At 41.7% G+C, this 15,592-nt stretch overlaps 1 long non-coding RNA gene across 1 annotated transcript in view; it reads left to right on the top strand.

Annotated features, from left to right (window-relative positions):
* Window positions 1-487: 487 nt before the first annotated feature.
* The window catches only part of LOC144770944 (uncharacterized), a 436,724-nt gene continuing 421,619 nt past the window's right edge, over window positions 488-15,592 (top strand). Inside the window, exon 1 of the long non-coding RNA XR_013599068.1 lies at window positions 488-617. This is a non-coding gene — a long non-coding RNA (uncharacterized LOC144770944). The remainder of the gene's footprint in view (window positions 618-15,592) is intronic.

Raw genomic sequence — 15,592 nt, 5'->3', positions numbered from 1 at the left:
AGATGCTGCAGGCCCTCTGTGTAATGCCACATGCAGTGCCCGCGTGCAGGGAGACTGAGATAGTCCCTTCCATTGGAGCCCCGGGCCATCTTTACTTGACTCACCGCTGCTCGTCTTGCTTAAGCGTCTCCATCGGAGGGCTCCCTGCTCTCCTTGACTTCCCCGCGCCTTGGAGCTGTGCGTTCCTCCCATGGTTTATCATTGACAGGATGAGCTCATGTGCTGGGTGGGAATATTCGAGAAGCATGACCCACGCCTGGCTCTCCAGCGAGGCCTTTCACGGAAACACTTCATTTCTCCTGTAGAAACCTGTTGTCCTAGTTACGTTTCCAGGTTGATGCTTACTGTCCCAGAGACTCGGTGGGAAAAGCTTTGAAGCTGTGATGAAGCAGTTTGAAGGGAAGTTAAAGGCGCCTAGAATGTTCTCGCAGAAGTACCAGCCCCTCCAGCCGGCTCTGGGCGCCATGCATGGGTATAGCAAGAGGCGAAGAATCCTATTTTCACACGAAAAGCGGAAAACAGTGAAGCCCTGGAGCATTCGGGCACGGCAGCCTTGTCCACCACCCAGAGAGAACTCTTTCAAGCAATTTGTGTTTAATAATTCTGCATTATACCAGGTGAGTTTACCGACGTGCTTTTGGAGGTGGTGTGTGGGGGAGGGGCGGTGATAGGTTGGGGACTAATCTCATTTCAAGGTAGGATGTAAAAGCAACCCTCACCTACCTTCCAAAGGTTTACTGCAAAAAAAAATGTAATAAAAATGTACCAGATTGAGCTTGAGAATTCGTACGGTTCGCAGGAAAGTGCCTGGTGGGCTTTGCAGCACACCTGCCCTTCAGCATAGATGACCACTTCCCTGTTAAAGAGAAAACTCTTCTTCAGGGTAAAGATGGTGAAGGCCGCCCTTGTTTCGTGCCCTTCGACTCCCCCACCAAGCCAAACAAGCAACTCCCATGGGAAACATTCCTTAGGTGTTCTCTGCTTACAATGTGAACGGCCAAGATGAACCAATAACATAAAACCCTACTTTGGGGTTATTTGACCTTTAGCATACCTAAAATGTATATGGTGCCAAGAATCAGTTAAAAAAAAAACAGATCGAATCCCTAACCAAGGGCCGTGAAATGGGCACAATATTGCCATGATGCCAGTATAAACTGTTTGAGTATAGATATGTGCAGATACGTGTTTTAAATGAGCAGATACTATCTGGTACCAATTACCTGCACTTCTTTCATTTAAAGTGGAGAATACCGTAATTTCTCAGCACTGTTATAATACATTTAATGAGAGAGTACTGGCACTTTTTGGGAGGTAACATGTACTCTAGACACTGAGTACCAGCACATCTATGTTTCAATTTAAAGCACTGGTGCTTTAAGATATGGGTGATATAACTTAAAGTGCCGTATTTCAGAAAACTATGCTCACACGGTAAAATGGATACCGATCCCAAGCAAAACTGCATATGTGCTTAGTTTCTTAGGCAACAAGGGTTGTAGCGACAAAGAATTCCCAACTGCAGGTGCCAGCATTTCTGCACGGTGTGGGTTTGAGTCCTACTGCAAAATACACTTTCTGGACGTAGGCGGAAGATGCATTCTGGTTGCAAAGGTATTGGCGATGGAACCAGGAGATGTAGATGCCTACTCAGTAATTAAGCCCTGTATTGCTACTTTACCTACACTTACATGTCTTTGTGACATGGCCTCAAAATGTGTAAAATGGGGGATACATTGTAATATTCTGTGAATGTTCGTATGCTGTTACTACTTAATGAAAGGAATATGCTCTCTAGGCACTATTACTAATCAGGAGTTTGATGTTTTAGGACCAATTCACAGAGGCTTTGTAAGAGTATGTTAGAAATACTACTTCCTGGTTCTTATAAATGCCACTGTGACTTGGCCCCTTAAAGTCTAAACTGGCTTTTTCCAAAATGAGCCACCCTGTGGCAATAAATATATCTGCTTGTGTTACTCCACTTTTAAACGGGCCTCACTGGTGTTGCTTTGAAATGAGGACTCCAGGGTTGAGCACCTCTGCCACAAACTACATATTTACATCTATAGTTCTTTACAAGCTCAATAGTAAGGATTTCAGAACAACGCCTCAACAAAAGAGATTTGATCAACATTTAAAGAGTTAATTGTGCGGCCAGTGTCAGTTTTAAAAGAACAGCCCTTCAGTAAGAGATTAGCTGTGTTCAAATGCACGGGTCAGGTGGAATTTAGTAAGTGTTTTACTCTTGACTCATGTTCTAAAAGCATGTCAACTCTATGCCTGCTACTGTTAAAGTAAGTGTGATGTTTTTCAAAAGAGGTATCATTCTATGCTTGTATAACATTCAATAATAATATATAGAGATGCACGCGTGTACATGTCTGTGCGTGTGCTCTGCCACCCGCCATAGTTTCTTATGTAGTCAATCCTTCTATAGGAGTATTTAGAGGATGAGTTCATAGCTGTGTCACTCTAAAACCCTATGTTAATGCATTTGCAGAGAGGAACTATAAAGGTGAAACTTCATCACCAAGTTAGCTAAGGCGTTTCCACCGCAGTGCAGACCCCTTTTAGCTATTTGGGGTACTTTGTGCATATGCCTCCATAACTTTTTTCACACGTAAAGCATCCACGCCAAATGTCTGTGCTTTTTTCCCAACATCATGAGTATTCTAAGGGTAGCCACAGTTATGGATTCCCATGGAGGGCACCGAGGTAATAGTCAAAATATGGTTAAATCTTATTTTTTGGTTGAAAAATAGGAAAAAAGTGCTGCACAAGAAGTTGTTTTGTTTTCCTAAAAACGATATCAACAACAAATTTGCTGTACTAAAATCACCAACTTCCACAATTTCAGGAACAAGCAGAGCTGAATAAAAACAAACACTTTTTTTTTTACCACAGCATTGACCTCTTCTACGAAGTTGCCTATTTTTCCTAATTTTGTGCTTTCAACCAACTTTCAGTCATGGTGGAAACTAGTAAGAACCCATGGGTGATCACAGAAGGATATGTACTTCTGAAAAGAACGCAAACTCCAGAATTTAGCAAGGGAACATTTGAGTAGATCCCTCCAGATTCTCCCAAAGAAACTGACTGTTGAAATAAAAACAAATATTGAAAATGAGTAAGAAAAAACAGCCATTTGGGACTACGTTTTCATCTGTAACTTCTTTTTACAATGGCTGCTTTATTAAATCAGTGCACCATTACGTCCCCTATACCCTTCTGGTTATGATGATATATAGATGTTGTAGGTTCTCCAAGGACCCGAGGTACCCATTGTCAACTGAACTGGACCGTACAATGGGTTTTCATTGTGTACTATAGAGCAATTCATATGGTAAAATATAAAGTGTGAAAAATGTGTGTGAAGAAAACCTATGTATTTCTGAAAGGTACATCAGATATAGAGTTTAGGAGCAGTGGTTTTTTGTACATCTCTGACTTTATGTGTACCCATGCTAGCATGTAACTCAGAGGGCATTTTGCAAAATGTCTTCCTTCATGCACACAGGTTTACATTTGGAAGGCACAAATGCAGAGAAATCCATTTTGTGATAACAAATGTTCTACTATTCTGTGTTCCCACATGTCTCGTGATATAAATGGTACCTCACTTGTGTAGATAGGTCTAGTGCTTGGGATACAGTATACTCCAAAACCCGACTTGGAAACATCATATTTTACCCAGCAGAATCCATGCTTTTTATTTACAACATGGGTAGCTGTGGATTAAAAGCTCTAGCTCAGATGCCACCCAGGAAAACCTACCTTAACCAGACCTTTCTGAAAACTAGAAACCACTGGGTGTCCAGCACACGGACAGAACATTTTCCTCCCAAAAACCACCATTTTCTGCACTGTTGGTGGCTGTGTAACCTAGGGAAACCTTCCAAACCTGTCCATTTATTAAAACTAGACACCCCAGGAAGTTCATGGTGGCATGACTTGCATGGCTCTCGTCAGGTTTTTTTACCCAGAAGCTCTTGAAAACCTCAACCCATGTCTCAAAACGCACAAGTTACTCATATTTCCATGGAAGAAAGTTCTGGAAATTGTAGGGAGTCATAAATGTCCTACCACCCAGCATTTCCTCAAGTGTCCTGATAAAGATGGTATGTCACTTGTATGGGCGGGCCTAGTGCTTTTGACAGAAAATGTCCCAAAACACAACAGGTAGACATCAACATTTCTTGTAAAAAAAGACCTGATTTAGCAATGGTAGTAGCTGCAGTATTTAGGGCTGTACTCCTAGGGTAAACTTACCAAACCAGAACATTTTTAAAATCTAGACATTGTGAGGGTGGGGGGACCAGCATTGTGTGCCATGCGAGGATTCCTTGAGGTTTTCTTACTCAAACCTCTAAGTTTGCCTAACATCATGATCTTTCCTTGCATTTCAGTGAGATAAACGTATACAATTGACAAGGATCGACAAAATGTCTACCACCCAACATTCTCCCACTTGTCAGGATAAAAAAGTTCGACACCACGAATTTGGGTGGGTCTAGTGCCCGCGACAAGAACAAATAAAACCAGGGTCAATGGGAGTCCTCATTAGCTGCGTGTTGATCATCATTTAACATAACAAAAAAGTCTGCAGCAGCCAGACCTGAAAAATAAAAAAGCTCGCACCAGAGTTTCCTTTAAAGCTCCCCGCAGCATCGACCAATATCCCACAGACGCACTGAAGTTAAAACTACACAGTTGGATTTTAGTTATTTGATTACAAACATGCACATGTGAAAGTTTAGGATTTTGGTTTTGAGATGAAGGCAGTCAACCTTGCCGATGTCTAGTGCATTTACCTCAGTTTTTCCCCAGTGAGCAGTGATCTGCAGACAGGTCTTTCCTTTCTTATTGGGCGGCAGTGCGGCACTGGAGGTTTTTCTGATAAAGAAGAGATGTTTCACTATCTTATCTAGTTCTTTAAATAGGCCGGTACTCACTAGTACTGAGTACTGGAATTTTCTATTTGTTTTGCTTTTCAGTTCCAGAAATTCTTCTTCTCAAAGGAGAGTACCGTTACTTAGAGGGGCAGAAAGGCAGACCCAACCATTTTCGTAGATTCAGATTCCTTGGACATCCAGAATGTTAAAGTGAAGAGTAGCTGTGTGCTTTTCTAACAAAAGAGCAACAGCGTGTATTTCTCAGAGATGTCTAATTTTTAGTATTTTCAGGGCTCACCAGGGTTGCATCACACCATGATTGACAGTGTAGGGTCCTGTATGTGTACACTGCTAATCTATATGTGTGAAGCATGCCCTTCCGCCTCTATACTGCGTGCAGGCAGTCAGCTTGGAGCAGCAAATCTGATGTCAGCAGTAAGTATCTAAATGACTGTTGTAATGGTTTCAAAGAGAACTTGTACCATTTGAATGTTCCAGGAGGTTATTTCATTTAGAGTTAAGTAACCCCCAATTGCATCCCAGCCATGCACAGCTTCCAATAGGTGTCACCTTATTTGAACACATGAAATATTCATGTGTCATGTCTAGAATGTTGGCATGTCACTGCAGTCTCAGCTATACTGAGACTGGCTAAGTACAATATGACACATCTACTCTCTTTACACTTGTATAATGTTCCTAAATTCGAACATGACATTTTCTATAGATACCTAACACTTTAATATAATATATGTATGCCCCTAAACCAAATACCCACTACATAAAGATGTGAACTAAACCCAGCAAAGATAAAACCACGCAACATACAGTACCCCAAATAAATAACACGAAGGACAACCACAATGGCACACCGACATGTACAATGCCGTCCACACCTGGCCCCTATAAGGAAAACAGTATAAGACTATAACAAAACTAACGCATGCTATATAACTCTTTTCATTTTCTTTCCATAAAACTGAAGATTAAAATCATGCTCAATATTCACTAAGTGCTCTACCCACTTATATAATTCCCAAAATAAACAGGAGTTATTCTTGTCTTACTTCTATTTCTGCCCATACTATGTTTTCTGGGTCACATACACACTCTCTTACCTGAGCCTCAGTGATGACTTGTGACTTTAAAAAATCATTGTCATTCATAAGTAACCACGGCGAACTTGAGTTTCTCCATCCATGGCCGTGCATTTCACATCACCATTTTGCTGATACAAGGCCACCCTTCTAAGATTCCAGGTTTGCCCATTGTCCAATTTGACCCAACTACCACCAATGGAATTCACCTTGTAGGGGCCTCTGAATTTGGACAAACACTTACCAACGCCTCCCGGTTTGACTTTAACACAGTCCTCCACCTGACTGAATCTTCCTTTTTACCACAATCATGTTTCTTCCCTGCAACATCTTCACAGATGGAACCAATTTGGTGATAACAAAAAGAAGCTATAAGGAGACGGACATAAATGGTAGCACCTCACTCTGTAAAAGCCGCTTTATCAAGCCATTTGTGCACAAAAACTCCAGCACCCGTCACCTAATGGTGCCTCTGTAAACAGATTTAAACAATTTTTTGTAAAGAAATGGAGGTGCACTAAACTTAAGATGTACAGACCAAAAAGTTTATTTTTCTGTTGACTTTTATTTCATAGATGACATAGATACAACAACAGCCAACGCGTTTCGTTCCTTTATAGATATTTAATGGAACTTCTTCAGGGCTCTTTAGAATAGCAATAAGTTCAAAATCTTGATTGTAACGTGAATATATTCTTGTAGACAAAAGTCGGTATGACTCTAAAAAGCAATTGGAGGACTAGTCAAAAATTTCAAGTACAGAGTCTTTTCATAAGGAGCCAATATCACCTTAAGGCTCAACAAACAAAGAAACTAATAAAGCCTGTTTGTAGTCCTACTAAGATTTGGACATCAGTTTTACCTCATTGGTATTAGACCAAATTCCCACGTTTGTATAACACCCAAATTAAATAGTAATCTATATATATGGAATCTCGAAATGCCTTATTTGGATCAATTCAAACTAAATCTTATAGCATAGGTAGATCAATTATCATCAGCTCTATTCTACAGGAATATCTGAATGGAATGAGTTCTAGTCGGTCGTCTTTTCAATTTGTGAGCGCTTTAAGTGTCAAACGGCCACCTTAGTAAGTGGTTCTGTCTGCTGCAGTGGATCCTCGACGTCGAGGATCCACTGCAATTAAGGCCTTGCGACATTCCATATATAGATTTCTATTTCATTTGGGTGTTATACAAACGTGGGAATTTGGTCTAATACCAATGAGGTAAAACTGATGTCCAAATCTTAGTAGGACTACTAACAAGCTTTATTAGTTTCTTTGTTTGTTGAGCCTTAAGGTGATATTGGCTCCTTACGAAAAGACTCTGTACTTGAAATTTTTGACTAGTCCTCCAATTGCTTTTTAGAGTCATACCGACTTTTGTCTACAAGAATATATTCACGTTACAATCAAGATTTTGAACTTATTGCTTTTCTAAAGAGCCCTGAAGAAGTTCCATTAATAGTCTATACAGGAACGAAACGCGTTGGCTGTTGTTGTATCTATGTCATCTATGAAATAAAAGTCAACAGAAAAAGAAACATTTTGGACTCTACATATTATGTTTAGTGCACCTCCATTTTTTTTACAAAAGATGGAACCAATTTGGTGCCTGGTTGTCCTTCTCGCATCATCTCAAACTTACTCTTCCCTGTTCCAGCATGTACAGTGGTGCGAAAAGCCCATAACATTTATTTGATAGCCCTCTGCACTTGGACCCCAGCAGTACATGCTAATTGCATTGTACGTTTCATCATTTTGTTGACCCTTTCTTACAAGCCATTACATTGAGGATTGTAAAGAGAAGTACAAGCATGCCTTATCCCAAGAATTTTAAATAATGTTTCCATCTCCTGAGATGTCAATTGCCTTCCATTATCAGTGAGGACCACTGCTGTAATACTTTCTTGAATTAACACTTCGCTCAAAACATTAATAGTTGCATCAGTAGTTATAGGTTTCATAAAAAACCACCTCCACCCACCTTGATATTGCATCCACCAACACAGCAGCATATTTTTCGTGATCATGAAAACAAGTGAATAGCCAATGAAATCTAAACAAACCTGTTCCCAAACGTAATCAGCTTTCACTACATGTTGAACTCCTTCCATTGCGCCAATCCCGACCTGCAACCTCTTTTTGGACTTTTTGCAACTTTTACATTTGTACACCCATTCCTTGACTTGTTTATCCGTAACAGGCCAAAAAAACATACTTCTGTTTTGCTCTCTTGATAGCCAGTGTTTGGCTTAATGTCCCTCATGAGCCAGACCTATTAGCTTGTCTTGAACTGATACTAGTGGCATAAACCTTTCACCCCTCATCAACAAGTATTCACCTTGCACAGACATCTCATCCATGACCTTGAAGTATGGTCTTTGTCCCTCTAGTCGGGTACTCTTCCTCCTCACTATTCCTGTAGCCAGTTACACCACACTCTTGAAAGTTTCATTACTCTGCATACCTATGATCCAATCTCTCTTGGATACCAAAGTTCCTAAACCTTCCATAACATCAGACAAAGCAGCCACCACACCTCAAATTGGAGGACAATATGTTCTGCATTTTTGTCTTGAGAGGAAATTCAGCACTTTATTCCTCCAACCAAGTACATATTGTACGCTACAAATGTATTCTTGTAACAATCTTCCCGAACAGTTTCTTGTGGCATCCGGTCCCAAGATCTTAAAAAGTGGGTTGTGATCTGTACTCAATGTGAAAACACTACCCCACAAAAATACCTAGTCGCACTGGCAGCCGCCAATGCCTCACGCTCAATGACCGAGTACTTCCTCTCAGTGTTTGTCAAAGAACGTGAGGCAAAAGCCACCATCTTCTCCACCTTGCTGTTGATTTGTGCTAACACCGCCCCAATGCCCACAGCACTGGCATAGTATTGTTCTTAAAAATTATTGAAACGATACCAGGACCTCTGATTGGACTCTATTCTCCTTAATCAATGTAAATGCCTTCTGTTGCAGTTCACCCCAAATACATTTTCTGCCTTTCTGTAATAACTTTCTTAGGGGTTCTGTCTTGGAGCGAAATCCTGCACAAATCTGGAGTAGTACTCCACTGAGCCCATAAAAGACCTTGGTTTATCTCTGTCACTTGGCATTTCCACATTGCCAGTTGCACTCACCATATTTCGCTTTGGTTTTATGCCATCTCTGATGATGCGATAACCTAAATCCTCAACCTCTTGCACTACACACACTCTTTTCTCTCTGGAAAGTTAACCCTGCTTCCCCCAACCTTGACAACACTTCTCCCAGGGTCCATCTTCATTTACACCCCAAAAAAGAATATCTTTGAAAAAGAAATTCAACTTTTGTAAGACCTATTAAAACCTGTGTCATGAGCCGCTGTAAAACATTGGCAGCTGAGCATAATCGAAATTATAGTCTGGTGAATTGAATGCCCATTCTGATGTAATGAATGATGTGAATTGCTTACAGCGTGGATGAAGCTTCACTTGATAATAGGATCTTCTTAAATCATGTTTAGAAAAATATTTTTCCCCTGACAACATCAACATTATTTTGTTTATATTGGGCAGAGGAAAATTATCCAGGATTATTCTCATTTAAGCTGCGTAAATCCACACAAAAACAAAGTGACCCACCTGACTTCTTGGTGATGACCACCGGAGACAGCCATTCTGTTGCCTCCACGGTGTCTAGGACTTTATCATCCAGCAATTGTTAAATTATTTCTGTCACTTGATCTCTTGCTGCCCTGGGCATTTTCCTAGCAACATGTTTAACGGAGACAGCATTTTTAAATTTTTTATTTCATGCATGTAACCTTTTGCTACCCCATACCTATTATCAAGCTCTCTTGTATTATGATCCATAGTGCTCTTGAAGTCACTATCATCCATATTGATTACTTAATTATTCACTCTAATATGAAAGTCACATTGAAGCGCCCATCCTAGAACCCGAGGAGTACTCTACCCTAATGCACTAGTACACATGGCACTATTTGTACTTTAACCTTTATTAACTGTACCTTCCATATTTTGGGATTTGTTTTTTACCACATTGACTGACTTGTTGTCACTCTGCATCAGTGCTACAGCTGACCCATTTTCTTGCATAATAATCTCCATCTCTTCATGCACTTTTGTGATTCTTCGACAACCGGAACAATTTCTATAGCCTCCTTCAGAGTGGTATTTTTCACAGCCCACAACCATTCTTGTGCCTTTTTGCTATTACTCTGAACAATTAACGGGTTCCTTTTCATTTTTCTTGTCCAAACTGGCATTATGCAGTTCTCGCAGTCTATACACAAATGCATCCACAGTTTCCGTTATATATTGTGGCTGCGTATAGAATTTGTGCCAACACAAAACCAGTATCCTTCGAGTACTTACTCTGTTGGTGGAAGATACTTAAAGACATGTTGTCCCTCCTTGCCCAATGCCCCCAACAACAGTGCTTTCTTTCTCAGAGCTGGAAATCTGGTACCATCTAGAGGGTACACTACTGTTTTCTCACGCATTTGGAGTGTTCAGCAAGAAATGGTAACTACATGTGTGGCACATCCTGGATTCACAAGCTCATTCCCTGCTGCTGACGGCTTAATAGATTGTAGCTCAGTGCATGTTACTGGACAGTAATTTTTAATGAAAGCCTTCACCTTAAAGTTCACTTCTCTCCGGCTCCTTAACGCAGGCATAGGCCCAAATACCATTTGCTTATTCTAACCAGTCACATGCAGTGCACAGCAGTGCTTGCCTCATACTTTTATCTCCTCAGTAATGCTTCCCTCGCAGCCTCGGTATGTTTTAACTGATACTGAGGTGATTTTGATCAAAGTCATCTGCAAATGAAGTGGGCACAATGTCCACCTCAAATTGTTTTCTCGTAGTAATGCCTCCCTCGCAGCTCATTACATGATACTGTAGTGGTAATGAAGTTATTTGCACACACAATACCCAGTAATGTTCGCCTCTCATCATATACTCGACAGTATTACAGCCTCTCAGTGTGTTACGTGACCCTAATCAATCTCGCTGTATTGCCTGCCCCCAGGTGCCTTGACCACGGTGCACAACTGGAAAACGTTGATAATGGTATTCAACCTGCACTGCCTGCTGCCTCTAGGCATTACATCCTGCCGACTCCTTCATTCACGTAGATTCCTTTGGGTGCATCTCCCATCTCTGAACCCTCTGTGCCTGGCCAATCAAAATCATCGCCAAAATGTTGCAATGATTCAAAGAGAACTCGCACCACTTTTAATGGTCCAGGAGGTTTACTTCATTCATAGATAAAAATCACCCAACTGCATCACAGCTTTCAATAACAGTCACTTCATCTGAACACATAGAATGTTCAAATGTCATCTCTAGAATGTTGGTATATCACTGCAGTCTCAGCCTGGCTACAATATGACAATTACAAATATGTCGGAAATGCTGTGTGTGTACCTAGTGAAAGCCCTTGTGGTCCTATAATCTCTGATCTCAGGAATCAGCCAAAGCATGCTGGAAGATCAGAGCATAAAGGAACATCTGAAAACTGTCAGGATACCAGAGCAAACACAAGGAGATGATGGGCGGAGCGCTGATACTACACTCACCCCCATTCACAGATCTGGGTTGAATCCATCATCATTCTTTAGCTCACTTTGCCACCCCAGTTCAGACACAGATATATGCAAATCAGTCTTGACCCAGTTCCTCATGGGAACAGTCCAGCCCGAAATGCCAAGCCATGTCTTCCCTGGACCGGGGAACAAGCATCCTGGGACCGGTTTAGGGCTAACAGCCCTTTTCAGCCAGGCTAGCTTGAATCCAGTGGCAAAGTGAGCAAGTGACCCTATCCGGCATACCTTGCTAACTTAGGGCAAAGAAAGCAAACACAAGGAGATGATAAATGGAGCACTGAAACTTTTCAAACACTCACCCCCAGTCACAGATCTGGGTTGAATCCATCATCATTCTTTAGATCACTTTGCCACCCCAGTTCAGACACAGCTATATGCAAATAAGCCTTGAGTCAGTTCCTCATGAGAACAGTCTAGCCCGAACTGCCAAGCCATGTCTTCCCTGGACCGGAAACAAGCATCCTGGGATCGGTTTCGGGCTAACAGCCCTCTTCAGCTAGGCTATCTTAAATCCAGTGGCAACGTGAGCAAGGGACCCATGTCTGGGCATACCCTGCCAACTTAGGGCAAACACAAGGAGATGATGGACAGAGCGCTGAAACTTTTCAAACACTCACCCCCAGTCACAGATCCAGGTTGAATCCATCATCATTCTTTAGCTCACTTTGCCACCCCATTCAGACACAGCTCTATGCAAATCAGTCTTGACCCAGTTCCTCATGGGAACAGTCCACCCCGAACTGCCAAGCCATGTCTTCCTGGACCGGAAATAAGCATCCTGGGACCGGTTTCGAGCTAATAGTCCTCTACAGCCAGACTAGCTTGAACCCAGTGGTAAAGTGAGCAAGGGACCCACGTCTGGGCATACTTTGCCAATTTAGGGCAAACAAAGCAAACACAAGGAGATAATGGACGGAGCGCTGAAATACAAGGAGATGGGTCGCCCTAAGTTGGCAGGGTATGTCCAGACGTGGGTCCCTTGCTCACTTTGCCACTGGATCCAAGCTAGCCTGGCTGATTAAGGGTGTTACCCAGAAACCGGTCGAAGGATGCTTGCTTACCGTTCAAGGCAGTTCGGGCTGGACTGTTCCCATGAGGCACAGGGTCAAGACTGATTTGCATATAGCTTGGTCTGAATTGAGGTGGTGAAGTGAGCTAAAGAATGATGATGGATTCAACCTAGATCTGTGACTGGGGGTGAGTGTCTGAAAAGTTTCAGCGCTCCGTCCATCATCTCCTTGTGTTTGCTTTGTTTGCCCTAAGTTGGCAGGGTATGCTCAGATGTGGATCCCTTGCTCACTTTGCCACTGGATTCAAGCTAGCCTGGCTGATGAAGGGTGTTACCCAGAAACCGGTCCCAGGATGCTTGTTCCTGGTTCAGGTAAGACCTGGCTTGGTAGTTCGACCTGGACTGTTCTTGTGAGGCACAGGGTCAAGACTGATTTGCATATAGCTGGGTCTGAATTGAAGTGGCGAAAAGAGGTAAAGAATGATGATGGATTCAGCCCAGATCTGAGACTGGGGGTGAGTGCCTGAAAAGTGTCAGCGCTACATCGATCATCTCCTTGTGTTTGCAGGATACCAGAGCAACAGGGACATTTATCTTATGAGCAACATGCACAACTGAGAATTTTGCTGAAAGAGAACCCTTTTGAAACCTGGAAGCATCAATAGTATGTGATCAGTAAATGCTGCACCTGAAATGTATATGGTTGAAAAAAGTTCCTGCTGGCAATAACTCATTCTGTCTTCCTTTTTTATAGAGTAAAATTCAACCAACCATTTTTCACCTGCTTGTGCAGGTCAATTACAATACGTATGTGGTATCAGCAGGTGGTTTCCCTGGAAACTATCAACTTACCTCATATTTAGTATAACTCTACTTTTAGCCATTATCCACTTAGGCTTAATTTACAGTAAATGTACCTTACCTGCACTACAGCCACATATTTTCATTTCAATATAACTTAATACCCACATGGACCAAATTGTTATCACTTACAGTTTTGACAGATAAACGAGATGAAAGACATACAAGTCAGGTGTGTTCTTAAAGATCATACAAAGTGGTCAAGCAGGAAAGTCACAATTAGATTGTGGATCTGCAATCAACACCTTTCTATTTGAGTATATATCCTCCATTTTTCATGCCTGTTGGACTTGCCATCCTTGGCGTGGTTTTCACCAAATTTTTGCCTTCTATCCTCCTGTTGTTTTTCCTGACTTCATTCTTGCTGGCTGTAGAACACTGCACAATTTACCACTACTAATCAATGCTAAAGGGCTTGTTCTCTTTCCTTTAAAACATGGTAAAGCTGGCTTACATCCATTTGGCACATTTAATTTACTTGTAAAGCCAGGGGCATCTTAAGGATATTTGGGGCCCTGGGCCAAATGTATTTTTGGGGCCCCTGTTGGGAACAGCTTAGACTTTATAATACAGTGTCATGCTCTCTTTGGCCAGGTACTGACAGTGCACAGGCACACGGGTCCAAATTCTAAATGTGTTTACATCTAATATTTAAGGATAGTGACCTTTGTTTTCAATATTGTAAGAGCTGCAGTTTACTAATATTACTGCAAATAATCTATTCCACATAGGAATATGTGAGATCCTGTTTTGAGCTAATAGAAACTTTTTTTATGGATGTTGAATGAAACAAAAACACAACATTTCTTTGCAAAATGTCTTTAGAAGACTCTGCCATGGCCCACATTAAAAATAAAAAGGAAAACAGTGCAGAATAGAGCTGGCTTTCTCAGGGGACCCCCTGAAAGGTCAGGGCCCTGAGCCAGAGCCCACTCTGCCCGTACCTTAAAACTTCTCTGTGCAAGACCCTAGTAAAGTGGTACTACATATACCCAGGGCCTGTAAATTAAATTATACTAGTGGGTTTGCAGCACTTATAGTGCCACCCACTTAAATAGCATTTTAAACATGTATAAGACCTTCCATTGTGGCCTATGTATGCAGTTTTTAACTGCCTTTTTGATTTGGAAAAATAGACCATTTCCCTTTCACAAAATAAACACCTGGGTCTTGAAACAGGAAAAAAAAGGAGAAAGGGGAATCAGAAGAAGGCCTAGCTAAAGGGGGGTATTCCTTTTTAAGGATTATTTCTCTCACCCACAAGAGATGGCATGCTACATCATTGGGAATCTCCTCGCACTGTGACACCTAATCATGGTGCGGGCTACAACCCCCTCACTGTTAGGGAGGAGCTCAACTAACGTTTTAAAGAGAGATGGTAGATTCCTATGGTGAGCCAAGTAATGGTGAGGTAAGCAGTGCGCGCAAGTGGTAGTGATTAAAACTGACTGCAGAGTGTGCAAATGACTTTATTAGTGCACACCTTGGTCAGGGTTAAAAAAAGACACACCAGGAATCAATTAGTTCTGCATCTTTGTGTCACAAAAAGAGGTCAACATGTTTCTGCCATTTTAACCTCAGTAGAGGTGTATTTTTTCGGGACCTGTGAATAAAGTGTTACTGCTTAAGGAAGTGTTAAGAAATACATAACCAGACAGTGGTCCATTGTCATGTCCAACACAGATCCACTGTTAGTCAACCTGTAGAGAAATTAAAAAACAACTAGTTATTAATTCAGATACACGCGGCAATGATCATGTTGGGCCAGTATTTACCACAATACATGTGAAGTGCCAAAGCAGTTTTAGCATTCATACTTGATTCACCCCATAGGTGCCGGATTCCTGATAGCCTGAAGCAAGTATTATGAAATCTTTCACATCTAGGCGTTTATTCGCAATACTGAACACAATTGGGCTTAACCATAGTCGTTGGGCGGGGTGCTGCAGCTCAGTAACCCCGGCCGGGGCATCAGCGTACACTCTTTACTATAGTGGGTACATAGGAGAGAGTAGGATGATGGAAGTAAAGGCTCTCAGGTACTGAGAGATTTGAATTGTTGCCAAAATTGGCATATAGGTGTAAGGGCAATATAACGTTGCT

The sequence above is a fragment of the Lissotriton helveticus genome, chromosome 1_1 (assembly GCF_964261635.1).
Source record: "Lissotriton helveticus chromosome 1_1, aLisHel1.1, whole genome shotgun sequence".
In the NCBI taxonomy this organism is placed as follows: domain Eukaryota; kingdom Metazoa; phylum Chordata; class Amphibia; order Caudata; family Salamandridae; genus Lissotriton; species Lissotriton helveticus.
Note: the sequence above shows the minus strand (reverse complement) of the source record. Positions and strands in the feature narration are given on the sequence as shown.